Source organism: Polypterus senegalus, chromosome 8, assembly GCF_016835505.1.
Source record: "Polypterus senegalus isolate Bchr_013 chromosome 8, ASM1683550v1, whole genome shotgun sequence".
Classification (NCBI taxonomy): Eukaryota; Metazoa; Chordata; class Cladistia; order Polypteriformes; family Polypteridae; genus Polypterus; species Polypterus senegalus.
Genome location: NC_053161.1, coordinates 30,840,503 through 30,858,205, shown reverse-complemented (window position 1 = coordinate 30,858,205; position 17,703 = coordinate 30,840,503). Strand labels below are relative to the sequence as shown.

The window sequence follows — 17,703 nt, the reverse complement described above, 5'->3', positions numbered from 1 at the left end:
ATTATAATTGCTGCTGTTTGTGCAGTATTTAATCATTGTTAGTAAACTTGTTGACTTCTGTTGCTTCGTTGATGTCTTTTTGGTAAACGTATTGAATTAAAACCATGTACTGTATATGGTGATCCAGTACAGCAGAGGAAGCAACATACGAGTGCTATGTGCTAGCATTAAATAAGGATAGTTAAATAGAGTCTTTAGATAAATAAATAGTGTTTATTTACATTAAAGGCGGCATGGTGGCGCAGTGGTAGCGCTGCTGCCTCACAGTAAGGAGACCTGGGTTCGTTTCCCGGGTCCTCCCTGTGTGGAGTTTGCATGTTCTCCCCGTGTCTGCGTGGGTTTCCTCTGGGTACTCCGGCTTCCTCCCACAGTCCAAAGACATGCAGGTTAGGTGCATTGGCGATCCTAAATTGTGCTTGGTGTGTGGTTGTGTGCGTGCATTGCGGTGGGCTAGCGCCCTACCCGGGGTTTGTTTCCTGCCTTGCGCCCTGTGTTGCCTGGGACTAGCTCCAGCGTGACCATGTGTTAGGATTTAGTGGGTTGGATAATGGATGGATTACATTAAAAAATAGCTGCACAAACATGGAAATAGGACTGTCTGTTAGGTAGTTTTCAGCTTACTTTTCTCTGCCTTGGGGGATAAAAAAATATGTTTATTTATAATATAAAGTGCTGCTATTATTGTAACATACATAAAATGTACATTTCTGTTGAAAACAAATCCTGATTAATAGAAATGAAGTTCATTATATATATATTTTTTTAATGAGCTGAGGTTGTACAATGCACTGAAGTGATCCATGGATATCTCACTTAAAAAGTAATTGCCATTGTAAAATTAAAAAATTTCACTATTCATTTAACACCTATTCATTGCACTGTATATATAATAAATGTAATCTATAAATTGCAAAGGCTATGAAATTGGACTGGTTCTATAGACTTTGAAAGGCTCAATTAAAATTTATTTTATTAAGCGCACAGCAGTTGCACATTTACATTTATGGCTTTTGTCTTGACATATAGTCAATAGAGACAACTTAATTGTCGTATACTGAGATTCTCTAATTTACCTTTTGTGTCCTGAAGTCTATGACCAGTTCCTTGGTTTTGCTGACATTAAGGATGAGATTGGTGGCCTGGAGTCAGCAGGTAGACCTCATCGCTATGAGCTATCTCATTATTGTTACTTAAAAGGACTATGATGAGGGCTTTATCAGCAAATTTAATGATGGAACTGGAGCAGTGTCTGGCCACATAGTCAGAGGTGAACAACAAGTACAGAAAGGGGGTTAGCACATTACCCTGTACCCTGAGGTTTGCTGGTTAGTAAGTCCAAAATCCAATTACAGTATGTAGTATGAAGACCTATTGTAAGTTGAGGAGACTGGTTGTCAGCTGTAATGGTATATCAGTGTTAAATGCTGAGCAGTACTCTATAAACAGGGTGGTGGCATAACAATTTTTGTCATCTAATGTGCCAGGATGGTATTATGTGCAAGGGATTCATTCATCCATTCGTCTATGTTTGAACCTGTTTAAATAAGTTTAGAAATGTAAGAGGTATAGGCTGTCTCAGCAGAATTGCAGGTTTGAGAACTGAATAGGGCACTAGTAAATATTTACTACATAAACCAAATTAGATTGGTTAAGTCTTTAAGGCTAATATTTGAACCTATGCTTTACAGTACTTTTACAGTGAAGTAATAGTATGTACTAAGTTTTAAAATTGTAACCGAGAATAAAAGAAAATAATCTTACTGTATGTAGATATTTCCTTTTCCACTCTGTCATCCAACCACACATCCATCCATTTTCTAACCTCTTCATACAGTGCAGTGAGCTGAACACAAGGCATGAAGCATCAGTGGACAGGATATCAGTCTATTGCAAAGCACACCCAGTCATTTCAAGTGATTTTAGAGTTGACAATTAACCTAACACAAATATATACAGTCTACTGTAAGGCAAAGTCAGAATACCAAGGAAGAATTGAGCAAAGGATGTTAATAGTCAGACATTGTGTTGCAATGCATGTCACTGTTTTCTTACAGCTCCAAGGTTCTTGTTTCTATTGTCCCAGTCAGTGTCAAAATTTGTATGTTGTTCTTTGTTTAAACATCTTTTTTCCAAGTACTCAGTTTTCTTCACATATTCAAAAATGTGCGTATTAGTTAAATTAAAGGCACGGAGATGTCCATTTAGAGTGAGAGCGTATGTGTCTATGAGTGTGCCCAATTAATGAGCTGCTATCACATACAGCACTGATATTTGCTTTACGCCAAAGGTAGCTGGGATATTCTCTGGGTTTCTACAACCCTGTGCGGAAAGAAGTGACTTAGGAATATGGATAGAATATTTTATTTTAAGAAAAAATATATAATTATAGTGTTTTCTACAGTTCTGCACAAAGTCTGTAATAGCTTTTTATTAATACTTGTACTTAAAACCTCTAATATAAAAATACACTTATTAAATTTACCTGAAGAGTCTTGCCATTCCTTTCAAACTGTTCTGTTTTAGTGCAGCTCTTCATTGGCTCAGATGGCATCTGTGAAGTGGTATTTTAAGGAAAACATTTAGATGCTAGAGCTCTGTTGTCTTTGTGTCCAAATTCAAATCAAATAGATGAATTAACCTATTAACAAGATGTATTTTTAAAAATTCAGATCTATTTTTAAAGATCAGATATAGAAATCAGGTCTGATAATGTATACAAACTAAACACAAAACTAAAGGTTTATAAGCAACTTTGACAGGGGACATGTAGTTTGAGTAAAGAGTTTTAACTTACTTTACAGTTGCCAGGATTGCATATTGCATATTCAGCACACAATGTATCCATGTTCATTGAATATTAGAACATCAGAACCTAAGAACAATTTAGATGAGAACAGGCCATTTTGCCCAACAAAGCTTGCCATCCCTATTGATTTAATTCTTCCAAAATAATTAGTAGTAGAGTAGTTTTGAAAGTCCCTAAAGTCATTTTGTCTACCATACTACCTGGTAGCTTATTCTACGTGTTTATAATTCTCTTTGTGAAGAAACACTTTCTAATGTATGTGCAAATTTACCCTTAAAAGGTTTCCAAATGTGTCCCCATGTTCTTGATAAACTCCTTTTAAAGTAACAGTCTTGATCTACTGTACTAATTCCCTTCATAATTTTAAAGTCTTTAATCATGTGTCCTCTTAGTTTTCTTTTGCTTAAACTGAAAAGGCTCAGCTCTTTTAATCTTACCTCCAAACTCCTAGCTGCTGTTCTCTGGACTTTTTCTAGCACTGCTATGTCCTTTTTGTAGCCTGGAGTCCAAAACTGCAGACAGTACTCCAGATGACACCTCACCAGTGCATTATAAAGCTTGAGCATAACCTGAATGGCATGCTAATAAAGGATTTGGTTTAGAAAACAGATACTCCTATACATTAATCATTTGTGCAGTATACTGGCCAGGACTGTTTTTTTAGTACACACTGTAGTAAGAACAGATGAAACCTTGTCTGATCTTACAACCTGGCCAGTATATAAACATTTATATATGTATATCAAACACAATAGAAGACACTTTTAATTCTTACTATTCCTAAAAATAAACATTGCCAGATTTGAACTATTCAGAGTGGGTAAAGGAATTAAGCCTCTTTAGACTTGCGCAAAAAAGGCTGTGTGGAGATTTAATTTAGGTCCTTAAAATTCTTAATGGCTTTGGTAAAACCAAGCCAGCAGCATTCTTTTAGTTGCAGCAAGTAGTGAATCACATACTTTAGTATACTGATGGGAATTAAAGTTAAGAATGTTTAAGGTGAAAGTCAGTTAACACTGATCATTAGGAACAAATTACCTAGTCATAGATTTAATGCAGGATGCTTGATAACATTTAAAAAAGTATCTCGGTGAAATATTGGGACATTATTTCTGTTAACTGACTGAACCAACTTGATGGATGTTCTGAACAATCTCATCTGTTTCAGTTCTTTTAGTGAAATGCAAGATGTCTCTATTGGTTTTTCTGATTACACTTTAATCATACAGTGAACATCTTAGTTACATGTAAACAAAGGTAAAGTCATTACTTTGTTAAGAGAGCTAATCGCTAGAAAGAAGATTAATGTTTTCTAACTACAGTACATACATCCGTTCTCACACTCTCTTAATCCAGTTCAGGCCTAAAGGGATTGGAGTCTTTTCTGGAAGTACTGACAACAAAGAAGAAAACTACCCTGGATGGATTTATTGCAATATTTTTAAATTGTCAATTCATTTTCCAAGCTTATACAGTATATTTTAATAAAAGATGGAATAAAGTGAGCTCTACCAACAAACATTGGAGCTGTAAAACTGCTTGGGGGGAAATTCTGTTGAATGTCTAACAACCAAATGTAGGGAAATACAAGTTAGATATTAAAAAAAGTATACATACTATACATAACCTACTGCATATTTGTATGCATTCTATTTTATGGTGTATGAGTTTAATGATGTGAGGAGAATAGAAAATGAAAGTTGAAAAAAGACAATCCACTGAAGCTGGAAAAGATTACTTTATTGCTCATAAAAAAGATTCATTTGTAGGAAATTTTCTGAGAAAAAATGCTGTTTGATGCCCTGTATCAACAGCTTTCTTTAGTCCTATACATATTTACAAATGTTTTGGTCTGAAATATTTATTAATGCCAACTGTTCACAGAATAACTAAATGCAGTATTTTCTAATTGAACCTTTTATTTCAAAGAGCAACATTTCACCAATTGCATTTCAGCAATCTGTCATGTATGTATATATAAATTTGGCACTTTTATGTTTTTTATATATTCAAACAGTTTTTCAAATTTGTACTGAGTTCTTTGCGTAATTAGTTTGCATTAACAATCATCCATTTTGCTAGAATATAATTTTTTCTGTTGTTTCAAAACATTACCCTCACACTGAAGCACTTGCCTTGCATTAGCCTATAATAAAATCACTAATTAGCTTTAAGGACTACTAAATAGCTTTAGCTGTATTGTAAAACAGGAAAGAATTGGGTGCTAGTGAATAGTAGACTTGTGTGTTTGTACTAGAGTTCCAGAAGAGAGATTATACTATAGTGGGCCTTAAAATCTGAAACAGTTCAATGACTAGTCTAGACAATATGTTATATCTACAAGAAACACTCAGACATCTAGTTATAAAAAGTAAACACTTAACTGCCACAAAATTGTTTGCATTGAATTTGATTTGGCAAAGCTTATGCAAAGAAAAAAATCAATAGAATCATACAGACTAAAATAAACATTTTCAAAAGTCCAAGTCACTTTACAAAGGCACATTCAAATAAATAAAACCTTAATCCAAAAGACATGAGAAATTAGCTATTCCCAACTGCCTGACAATCAGTTTACTAAAATGTCAAATATTCATCAAGTTAGTGCTGAAAACTGTAAATGTCAGGCAGCTAATGTAATGCTTGTCACAGATTGTGGGTAAATCCTATAATGAGGCCTCAGTCTTTTCGAAGATGGCTGAAAATCAACAGTGGCAAGGTGCAGTAAAATGGTTTAGATGTGATCCTAAAGACTTTATGTTTCATTTTGAAAAATTTGGGTGGATCCACAGTGAGGAGGTGACAACCACTAATTTTAGTAGATGTGCTCATTACTCTCTAGCTGCTTCATGCCCTTGACAGAGAGGTTGTCCTAACAAACCATGATGAGGAAGGTTGACATATTTTCAGTAATGGTCCTGTAGTAGATGATCTGAAAAAGACTGGTTTGGCTTTATAAAAGCAAGTCCAATTTCATTGTCCAGAACAGCTAGCTTATATGACTCTTGTAATAAGTTCCATACAACACGGAAAGAGGTTTGCTGGCAGCCGTCCATATACTTGAATTTGGCTGCCAAAATAAGCGAAGGTTGTGGTTCAGTGTTACAGATTTCAGTCCAGAACAAGAACAGAGCAAACTGGCAAACATGGTGGTTATATAGAGGGAAACGAGAAATGATGTCATCGGACACAAACTGAAAGTGACATACTTGGAGACCTGAACTAGAAGGAACGTCTAGGGGCCAGAACTGGAAGTAACGTCATCAGACCTAAGCAGAATTTCCTCTGATTGTTCTATCAATGGATGTTTTGACAAGGAATTACCGTCTTTTGAGCCTTTTTGCTACCTTCCATGCGCACATTTGTGACACTCTATTAGTTATGTCATTTAGCCATTCGGGCAAGCTATTAGTTTTGATTGGTTTATAGTGTAATGATTGTGTTGGTTGCTTGTGTTAATATTCTGAGATATGTCTCCTAATTACTACACTATTACTTGTACACCAAAAACTTATGTTTTACATTAACTAAGTGCCTTTATCAAGTTTTTTATGGACATGAATGTCATCAGAGGGGCATTGCTAAGTAAAGGAGATTACATAAGCAAATTGGAAATTATTTCAGGTTGTGAAATTTACTATGAAATGTTCAAGAAAAGATAACCATATAATTGTTAAAAGTTATGGATTTTATTTACTAGCAATTAGTTATAGACAGTCAACATTTAATCAATAATTTTGCTGAGGCAGATACTGAGCATGTTTAGATGCAGCTACAAGAAACTGACTTTCTCTATTTTGTAGACAGCTGTAGATATTGCAGTGGATTAAGACAAATTATCTTAATTAAAATAAAAAAATATTCATATGTATCTGAATTATTTTTCATTCAAATGTACAATAGTATGATAGCTTGTAAAATGTTGGTATGGACTAAAAAAAAAAAATCAGTATGACAAATGGAAGCTATTAAAACATATTTTCCCCCCAGACATTAAGAAACAGGTCAGGGGATTGTGAAAGTGCATTGTTGCAAGTCACATCACAGTAAAAAACAAAGACTTTCTTAAGAGACAGGTGCAATTAAAATGTTAATAGAGGCATAAGGTTCTTGGAATTGTAATTTTAGCTTTTATTTCTTGTTCGCCATTTCTGTTCTTCACTATTATTTTCATCTGACTCTCTCAAGAATCTGACTCCTGTCTGCCCTTTGACTTTGATTTCAGCCTGCTTCTTTTGTTACTTTCCCTCGTCATATTCTTTGTCTTAGTTTTTCTATGGACATCTTTCATAGTGCAAGGTTTTCAAAACACTTAAGGACTGAGATAAGCGTTGGTTAAAAATGGTTTTCACAGTGATGAATGAATATAAAGAAGCTTCCCACCACCTATATTTTAACCTGCTTTGTTTCATTCAGGGATGCAGTATAGGGACTTTTCTGGCAAGCTTTAATGCAAGGCAGGCCACAATCCGGGATGAGGCATGAGCCCATTGAAGGACACACACAATCACTCAGAATATTACAGATACATGATTCTGATTGCTCTGTGGTTGAAAATAATCATCTTCTTCTTTATCTTCATCTCTTCTGACTTCTATGTGGGGTCAATTTGCTTGATCAATGTTCTCCATACCCTGCAACTCCTCCCCAGTCAGACCTTGTCCATCAACACTTTCTTTACTTTATCCATCCTCCACTTTGCCCTCCCCTGCTTTCTCCTCCCATGTACATTCGTGCCTATCACTCTTTTGCCCACCTGTTCATTGTCTCCCCTTACCATGTCCATTCACTTCTCCCTTCTACTTTCTTAGATTTCTCTCCCACTTTTGTTGTACTTCTGGTTGTGTAATTTCCTATTCTGTCCTTCTTTGTAAATCTACACATCCATCTTCAGTATTCTCGTTTCTGTCACATCCAAATTTCACTTTGCTGTTCATTGAAAAATAGTAGGTTAGTAGAAATCAACAACCTATTTATGTCTGAATTGCCCATTATTGGAAATTTTTCTGTTTAAATGTGGCTTTCTAGGGAAAGATTTTTATTCCATTTTTTGACTGCTACTGCATAAACATATTTCTGTGCTTTCTTTTGAGACTTGGCTTTTTTGTATTAATGTACAATATTTAATCAAGAATAAAATGGAGACTAATCTGTAATCGACAGCTCGAAGTGAAAGCGCTTACAAAGAAATCTGTGCCTCTCCTGACAATCACGCCTGCTTTACATTTCAGATATGCAAATAGCTTGCTTTGCATTTAAATAAAAGCGCCACTGAAATTTTTGTGCCATGGATTTGCAGAGATGTTTTGTCTTGACAAAGTGCAGATTTTTATTTACTGAATAATGAAAAATATATAATATCTGAGTTTAGTCTTTTGTATTTTACAGTTCAAAAGTCTAACAAAAAGCATGATTATATGTTAAACATCAATATGTAAAAACTTGGCTTTGGAAAACTGCAGCTATCCTTCTTTATGTTAATAAGTACCTTATAAACTTCTGCCATTTCTAAAGTAATAATCTTTTTACTAAGAACAGCAAAATCAAAATTTGTGTAAGGTTTCACTTTCTTTTTCTGGACCAACATATGTTGAAAAATGACCTGTAGGCAATTCATACCTTTAACCCCCATAAATCTGTCTGGCATGCGGGTGGTAAATCTCTTTGATTAAATTGCTTTACATTTCCTTTGTGCTTCATTGTGCTTTGCAGTGTCTGTTTCTGCTAGGAACTGTCTGATGGTATGTTAGCACTCTGTCTGTATAAATGAACTGGCTTTACATAGCCATGGAAACCAAATAGATGTGTTTTAAATTTTCTACTGGAGAGGTTTACTGAAGTACTATCCTTATATTTTGCTTGTGTGAAATAAAAAAGCCACATTTCTTGCCTTTCTTTTCCAATTTACTTGTGACTGTTTATTCTGTTATCATCCCAGGATGTAAGAGTAGAGCACTGTATCCAGTGGTGCTTTATTATCATTCACAATATACTAAATATAAATAATTGTCTTATGCTTTAGGAGGCTGGAATAACTTGATTGGTGGACCATTTCTAGCTTCCAACATTAAAAATGCTTAACTATTCAAAAGTCTAAAGGGTATCTAAATAAACACTATTAGGGTTTGATATTTCTCAAGCAATACGAATATGAAATTGCTTCAGTGCACACAGTGAAATGCTGCACAGAACAAGTGAAAAAGGCTTAATAAGTACTGCTGTCCAGGTTAACAGACCATGCAAGCATTTATTGTTAAAGGTAACAGGATGCAAAGCCATTTACATTTTATGTAATTTAAACATTGAATTAATGAGAGACTGTCAGTCAACATCAAAACTGAATAAAAGACTTTTCCCTGCTCATTTAATTTCATTGGTCATTTGATGTACAAATTATACTGAAAAGAAAAATACAGTTTTTTGTTTTCATGTGTACGGTGCAAAAACAATTGTGAGTTGTATATAACTGCCCATTTTGTTTTATTAGATATACATTTGTTGTACTGATGTACTGTATTCTGTCATCTGGCAAACAGTTTAATTGTAATTAATAATAAATCTTCTAATTGGAAAGTGCTCCTCAGGGACAATTAAATGCTTATTTAATCCAATGAAAAATTGCTTTATATTTATATTATCCATTAGCTATTGACCAAAAAATGTTGGTTGACTTTCAATGTATTTATGGAATTTACTCTTTAACGTAGCAGTGTTTATCTGTTGACTACAGAAGAGAAAATTAGTTAAGAAGAGAGTACTGAGAGCACATATTCAGAAGTATTAGAGGGATTTAGGTATCACATCTATAACAATAGTGAAGAAATCTGTGTGCCAAATTTACAGTAGTTTATGCTATTCACTTTATTTTCTTGACACTTACTATAATCACAAAAAAAAAGAAATCCCCAGTTCATATTTACTGCCACATTAATTTGGAACTTGACCGATTTATTGAAAAAGACCTTTTCTCTTGCCAAGACAAGGACTACAAAACTTGTGTGGAAAAGATGAGTCTGTTCATTGAGGAGTGTGGCATGTGACCATCATGAAAAGCCTTGCGCTGAAAAACATGGCATTGTGTAAGCATTTAGGTGCATCTGTCTGTAAAAGGTGGATAACAGAAAGTGATTTTCAGCTTGTCAAATTTGGATCACATGCAAGACTTGACAAAACCTTTTTAAAGTCAACAATATATGGGTGGAGGCTGAAAACAGATTTTTCTGATTCAGATCAGAACTTAAAAATAACTGGTTCTAAACAGAATTTTAATTGCATTTGAGTGCCTCTTTTTCAGACTAAGAAACATTGTTCTGCTAAAGAAAAGGCAATTCATCTGACCTGCTTTATTCCAGCACTGAGTTCTTGAGGCGAAAGGAACTGGCTGATTATCTTAAAGCAATGGAAAAAAAGAAAAAAAAGCAAGCCGTGAGGCTGATATGGCAATTAGAGTATTAAACTAGCTGCAGATTTTAGATACTGCATTATAAATGTGCATTTACATTTTATCTCTCTTATTAAAGTTATAATGCAATGTTAAATATAACATTTTAGATGCTGCTGCAAAAATCTCATTACAGTTTGACTTTCATTCTATGAGATACTGTATATTCAAAGTTTGAGTGATTTTATGGTGTGCTTTCAATATTAATTGATGAAGTAAAGCGTTGATTGAAAAGGCTTGAATTGACATAACGATGCATAAAGGCTTATGGAGCTGTCACTTGGTACTTTTTGATGCACTGTGAAAATAGTCAGGCCACCCCAGGATCTTCCCCTTTAATGTTCCCCCATCTATAAAGCTTTTGCAGGATTGCAATGTCAGTATCCTGCTAAGGGGATAAGTGATTTTTCCTGCAAATCTATTGTTCTAGTTATTTATTTATTTATTTATTTATTTATTTAGGAGTTTGTCATTGAAAAATTGCACCCTCATTTTGTGCTTTGAGATCCCCACAGAGTTTTGCAGTCTTTTGGAGTAGCAAGTCACAGCATGGGGGCTGATGGCAGAACGGACATCAAGGAACATTTAGTATTTAATAGTTCTGCTTCTGTAGGGAGGCAGTGTGCAGAAATAATTCTGATTAGATCTGGTCAATCACAGCGCATAATTAGGGCATTTAAAAAATATGGTTTGTTATGTTCAGGACGTGGTATTCCTATGTGTGCCACTGGTAGGAACGGGCAGTGTGTTAGAGAGGGCAAAGTACCATCAAAGAAAGCCCTGAAAGGAAAATAATGATGTTGACTAAATCATAACACAGTCCATGTTTTTCTTTCCAAAATTCAATAAAAGTAATAACTAATAAAGAGTTTGGGCTTAAAAGCATGCATGGTTTAAAAAAAGACAATAATTCACACTTCATATATATACTGTATAGTATAAGTATGTATAGAAAATATGTGCAGCCCTACATGGGATTAAACAGGTTGAGAATGTTAGATGTATTAGTATGTGTGTGTGTGTGTGTGTGTGTGTGTATATATATATATATATATATATATATATATATGTATATATGTATATATATATATATATATATATATATATGTATATGTATATATATATATATATATGTATATATATATATGTATATATGTATATATATATATATATATTATATATATATATATACATGCTGTATATATGTGTGTGTGTGTGTGTGTGTACGTGTGTACAGTATATTCATATATAATATTGATTAATTTGTAATATACTGTATGTGTATATTCTGCAGTGGACTAGCTTGGCAGAGTTGCATCTTTTTTGCCTCCAGTGCTTCAGTAATAAACTCTGCTTCCCTGTGAACCTGCAATGGGAAATAATAGGTTCTGAATATGGATTGATAGTTGGATGGATATTTTTGTGTATCTATTGTCATATTTACATGACACTTTCCCAAGACACTTCATTATGCTCAACCCTAAAACAGGAAACTAATCTGAAATAAACTTTGTGAAACAATAAGCCAAGTGAAGGTTGTTTAAACCTGTGATCATTGTCACTCCTGACTGACAATATGCTTTGAAGGAGATTATGTTACATTAGCTGTGCTTTTGTGAAGAAGGGTATTATTCATTGAAGGCTTCGAGAATAGCTGAAAGTTTCAAAGGGATCACATTTGCCATTGTTGTAAGCAACTACTATAGCTAGCAGATGTCAACAGTGTTTTTTAAGATGCAGTCAAAATACTACAGAATTTAGAAAAAAAATAGCTAAACTGTATAGTAGACTCGTCATTCTGAGGCTTCATGTGACTTTTGTCCAGCTTATTTTGACCTGTCAGTTTCCTAGGTAACAACAGAAACAGGTGTTTTTTGTTGACACTCAAAAAAATTTTAAAATGTTTTTAAAAATGTCATTTTCTTTCTTAGTCTTTCTTGAAAATGTTGCAATCGATAGAATAATTTGCTTCAAACAGATGTGGATGATTGAGAAACAAGTGCATGGTGGCAGCAGGTTTACCGAGTGCCTTCATTCACTTTAGTTTGTGTTTTTGAGCTGAGAGTTCCAGAAGCCTGAGAAGCTTAATGATACTATGTGGCTCTCTAAAAAATGCTAATCCTGCTACATTGCAAAGTATTACTTGTGTGTTACAAAGAAAGAGCAATGTATATAAAAAGTAGGAAAAAAACACCTAAACAGCTTTTGGTTGAAGCACCCAAAAGCTGTGGGGATTCTGCTTGCTTGCAAACGATACCGGGAAATGTTTAACCTCCATTGTATTTCAACAAAAGCCTGTTTTAATCACACAGTGGAGGGAGGTTCAAGCAAAGTTTGGTTGGCTGCTAGAAGCAGCCTCCCTTCAACTAAACATTTTCACTCTGAAATGAGTTGAGTGCTTAATGCTACAGTTTCAAACTGAACGTCAGAACAATGTTTATTATCTAATGCTTTAAATTGTGGATATTAAAAACAGAAGAAAAAGGCAGCACAATAGGGTAAGTCCTTGAATTTTTTTTTTTCCATTTATCTTTCCGGAGGCGGGGAAGCACTTGTCTCAGTATCTTAACTGTTAACTCTCCATTTCGGTCAATGTCATTAGTGCCTCCAAAAGTGCTGCTTTTGGGATGATAAGCTACAATATGAGAACAGTAAAATCTATTTGGCTTAAAGTTAAATGTTGCAGTTGCACTTTGTAATTTAATTAGTTATACACAAATTATCTAAATGTAAATGTATTGTAGAAAAAAAATAGTATCTGCATCTGGACTTTATATGCTGAGGTAGGGCTATGTCAGTGTAGTGCTGGGAAACAAAAACAACTTCATGGTGACATAGTGATGCAGGGCTTAGCAAATAGCATTGCGTCTAACGGCTCCAGAGATCTGAAATTGAGTCCCAACCTCTCTAGTCTGTGTGGAGTTTGCACAGTCACTCTGTGTCTGTGTGGGTGTATGCCAGGTCTTTCTGTCTTATACCCAAACCCAAACTTGGGCAGGGAAGACTGAATGATTACTGGGCAAAAGAGCTCTGTATGAATGGGTGTAGGTTTATGCAGCAGTGTTCTCTACTGTAAACAGTGGCTGGTTTGTGCCTTACACCCAGGTATACTCCAATGTTACCATGTATCAGACAAAACAGCTTAAGGAAGCAACTAGACAGAGGAACGAATGACTTATTTCAATCACTCTTTGTACATCACTTGCTGGTTTTGAATTTGCAGAGGTGTACTAATACGTATAATAGAAAAAGCAGATGTAGAAAGTGGTTGGAATGGAAAGAAAAATATATTTTCAAAAGCTGAGTGTGTAAGGATACACCACATTGTACCAAAAGATATAACCTTCATGTTTTGTTGTTACTATAGAAGTAATCTTTACTGTACTTATTCCATTTACAATACTTTTCAGGTTAAATCCAAATTAAACTATGCATTGCATAATTCATTGCCAAGCTGACCACTCGAACAATATAAGTTTCCCTTATATTTTTTAAGTTATATTTGCAGTTGTTTAAAATTGCTTGACAACTAGTGATCTAGTGCATCTGGTATGAATACAATGCAAAACATTGAGTAGTTGATTAGACCCAATAATATGGATCCTTCTTTGAAGCCATAATGTATTCATTCATTGTTGCCCATCCTATTCTCATTAGAAGTAAAACCTCATATATTTTCTGGTACCCTATTGACTGAATCTCATTAGGGTCATTGGCAGAATTTTTGTACAGAAATGATCTGAATTGTCCCCAGATGCTGGCCTGTTTTTATAAGCATTTCTGTTTTTATTTTTTTTTTTGTGAAAACGTCATCTTGCAAATGCTCATCCTGAAATACCTAAAAATATCAAATTATTATTAATTGTATCCTGCTGGATTTTTCTGGATAAACATCCATCTCTTCAACTTTTAATCCAACAAGCCTACTATATCCACAACATAGGCTATAAGTAGGGGGCCGTGCCATATAGGCCAGCAGTACATTACAGGAAACATCCCCGCACTCACTTACAGCAGGCCAATTTCGAGTTATGTGTAGACAGGACTGCTAAATGCTGAGCTGAGTGTTTTGTTTTATTTCTTTGTGATTTCTGTTGAAAGTTTAATTTAATTTTGGCATTTGCTCTTAAAACAAAGAGAAATGTAAACGGGGCACCATTAATCTGAATGTTATAATTTTTAAATACTTGCACAATTACATTTTATAAGTTTGTAGGATTTGTTAATTTGCTTTGTATGTCTAGTAGCTGTATAGATCTACTGTATGGAATTTTATTAAAAAAAATTATTTTGTGTGCAGGTATGTGTGAGATATATATGTATGTGTCTATAGAGTATGGTGTCACTGTCTGTAAAACAAAATCCAGACAGTTTCAGTACAGACAGATTGTTATCTTTGTCACAACAATGGTGTTTGAAGGCATCCATAGTTCTTTAAAGTCTAAAAGAGTAGTCAGTGTGAAGGCACAAGTATTTAAGCACCGAATGCAAATATACAATGATAAAGAAATGTATCTTTTTGCTCATTTTCTTTTGTGTAGTTTGCCTTTGTTTTAAAAGTGTATTATTATGGTTCTTTATCTTCCAAATTGAATATGATTTACCACATAAAAAGTTTAATTGCTTTACAAGTCAGTACAGTTTAAAGTTAGTAGACACTAGAACAGCTACTATAGGTTACAGTCTAATATAAAGTTGAATTTACGAGATGCAACGTAGTCTTTCTCAAAACTATTGATCACAACTTGAGCAGTGATCACTTGTTTATTAAGCATGATGCTACATTATGATAAATGCAGGTAGGAATAAATATAAGCTTAAAATATAACAAATTCTTAACATTGTATTGAAGTTTTTCATTTGTGTAGTATTAAAAAAGAACTTCAAATGATGATTTCTTTAGCCAAGCAGAAGTGATCAGTTACATGAAAGACACGTTTTTGCCCTTCTTTGTAACATTTTGAAAATTATTCCAGACACTTACAGTTGAATGACATCCAGATTTCACATACATTAGGAATATGACCAAATGTTGTATTTTACTGACATTGCTTCATGGTAGAATTGAACTATATGTGGGACTGATGTGAATTTAGCCCATATGCAGCTGCTTACACCTTGTTTTATCCCATAGCATGACTGTATTATTCAACATTTCAGTGCCTGGGTATATCTGTGTATAAAACCAATTAATGAGGAGCGAAGAGTGTAAGAAGCCATCTTCTTAACCTGCTTTGTCCAATAGTGGGCAGGAGTCAACTCAAGAGAAGATGCCACTCTGTTTATGGGAATGCTCATACGCAAACCCACACCCACGTGACAATTTATATTCAGAAATTACAAAGAATAGAGTCTTTGGAATATAGAGGAAATCAGAATACTTAGAGAAAACTCATTTAGATGCAAGAGATCATTCATACACCACATATACAACAAGCAATTCAGGATTCAGTCTTACACCCAGCATTTGTGAATGAAACTGACCTTAAGTAAATTATTTTATCATGTGGAGTAATAGCCCGTCCATCTGTAATAGTAAATATATAAAATAATAAAGTATCTATCTATCTATCTATCTATCTATCTATCTATCTATCTATCTATCTATCTATCTATCTATTCAGTGTTTCTGTTCATTAAATTTAATACTGTAGTTATTAATTTTACTATGTAAGATTTTCCACCACTCTTCATTTAAATTTTTTAAATATACTGAGTACCTGAAGACTCTTCAATGTTAATCTTTGAGATATAATAATAAGTGTGATAGCTGAACACATCATTTTGAAATAAATTTTGTGATGTGTCCAAAGTAGAAAATGATGTCTTTAAATGTTTTTCTATGTACGTAAGGATCCATTGTGGCAGGGAAATAGTCTTCTTGGTCACGCCTCTGGTTTCACGCTATCTTAGAAAGTGAAAGTCAGAACACACCTTCTAACCACTGAGACCACCATGTTAGATAGCACCAGGAGCTTCATATAAAAAAAATAGTGTGAGCAGATTTTGACTCATAATATACATTAGTTTGTGAAATGTCAGGAAATTATGTTAAAATTTAGTTCAGCATTAAAATTAGTTATTATGCCTTACACAAAGGGAAATATTCATTAATTTGATAAACATACATTTATAATTGGTTTTCAATATTTTTTTCACTGGGTTGTGTTCTGTTTTGGCACAGATTGTCACTATTAAAACAGTATCAGTGCAGAATGGAATTGCTTTTCTAGAATTTTCTTTCTAACCTTTCCAAGTGAGAAGTTAAGCAAAATGACCCCTTTTATTGGCTAACTAGAAAGATTACAATATGCAAGCTTTCGAGGCAACTCAGTCCCCTTCTTCAGGCAAGAAATCTTCCAAACTGCTCTTTCTCTGCCCAGCACCCACTCACATAACAGCATTCATGGCCATTAATAAGCATGTTATATGGTCATAAAGCCCCATTTCCCTACCTTGTTTTTGTTTCTTTTAAACTTGTTGTATTTGTTGGTTTGCCAGTAGTGATTTATGCAACCCTCCTTTAGCTGCCTTCAATGGAGGTCTTGCTGTTTTTAAGATCTTTTCTTTATTACATCACTTCACAATAGGCTGTACTTTTATGTGCACATCTGCCAGCATCGCAGCCTTTTCAGATACCATTATACATGAATAAAAGCACTTTAGTGGCCACTCCCTTTATGGATTGAAGGAGCAGTCATTTTCATTTGTGCTTAGAAATACTTTTGTTCTTTAAAGGATTGTTGTTAGATAGTGGCTTGTGGTCGAGTTTTAGAGCTATTTATAGCACTCTTAACTAGAATTTGCACTGATTGTGCTGTCAAGGAGGAGAATCTGGTTGCTTACATGGGCATTGCATTGCTCTTATCTCTTGCCAGATGTTTTGTATTTTATATTTAAATGCTACTGACTGGTCTGGGGGAAGAAGTGATTGTGTGGAAGACTGTAATTAAATGTTATCTATGTACTCCTAAATCCAAAATCAGTATCAAGTGCTTGGTAAGGCAGGGAAATCTTTTTGGAAATTAAAGTTAATCCATTAAAAAACTCCACAGTTTTGAGGTCATCTTACTTTAAATAGTAGTGGATATGTAATAATGACAGTTTTTCAGGTGATAGATGTCTCCTCCATCATGCAGTTGAAAAGAAAATATTTTTATTATGTAAGAAATGTTTATTGCATTATCATTTATTGTTGACATTTATTTTTCAGTTAGGGAATCTATTTATTTATACAGCAACTATCAGAACAGACGTGGCATACTAAAGCAAACAAAAATATACAGCATCTGTCTATTAACTGAGAAGCGGCTTAATGTATGTTTAGGGCAGGTAAGGGCCAAAGCTTTTCTTGTCAATCTCAGGCACAAAGCATAATCCTTGACATGACTTCAGACAATTTTTGGGCACGTTTGCATATAAGTGTCAATTTAGGTTTGCTATTTAACCTGAAATA

General features: G+C 34.3%; 1 protein-coding gene across 22 annotated transcripts in view; it reads left to right on the top strand.

Moving 5' to 3' along the window:
* The window catches only part of nrcama (neuronal cell adhesion molecule a), a 193,415-nt gene that overhangs the window by 62,894 nt on the left and 112,818 nt on the right, over positions 1–17,703 (top strand). The window contains exon 1 of one of the 22 annotated variants that reach the window (XM_039760913.1): positions 12,727–12,745. The exons of the other annotated variants lie outside the window; for them this stretch is intronic. The gene's annotated coding sequence lies outside the window, so the exon portion shown is untranslated. Of the gene's footprint in view, positions 1–12,726; positions 12,746–17,703 lie in introns of those variants that run through there. 22 annotated transcript variants of the gene reach the window in all.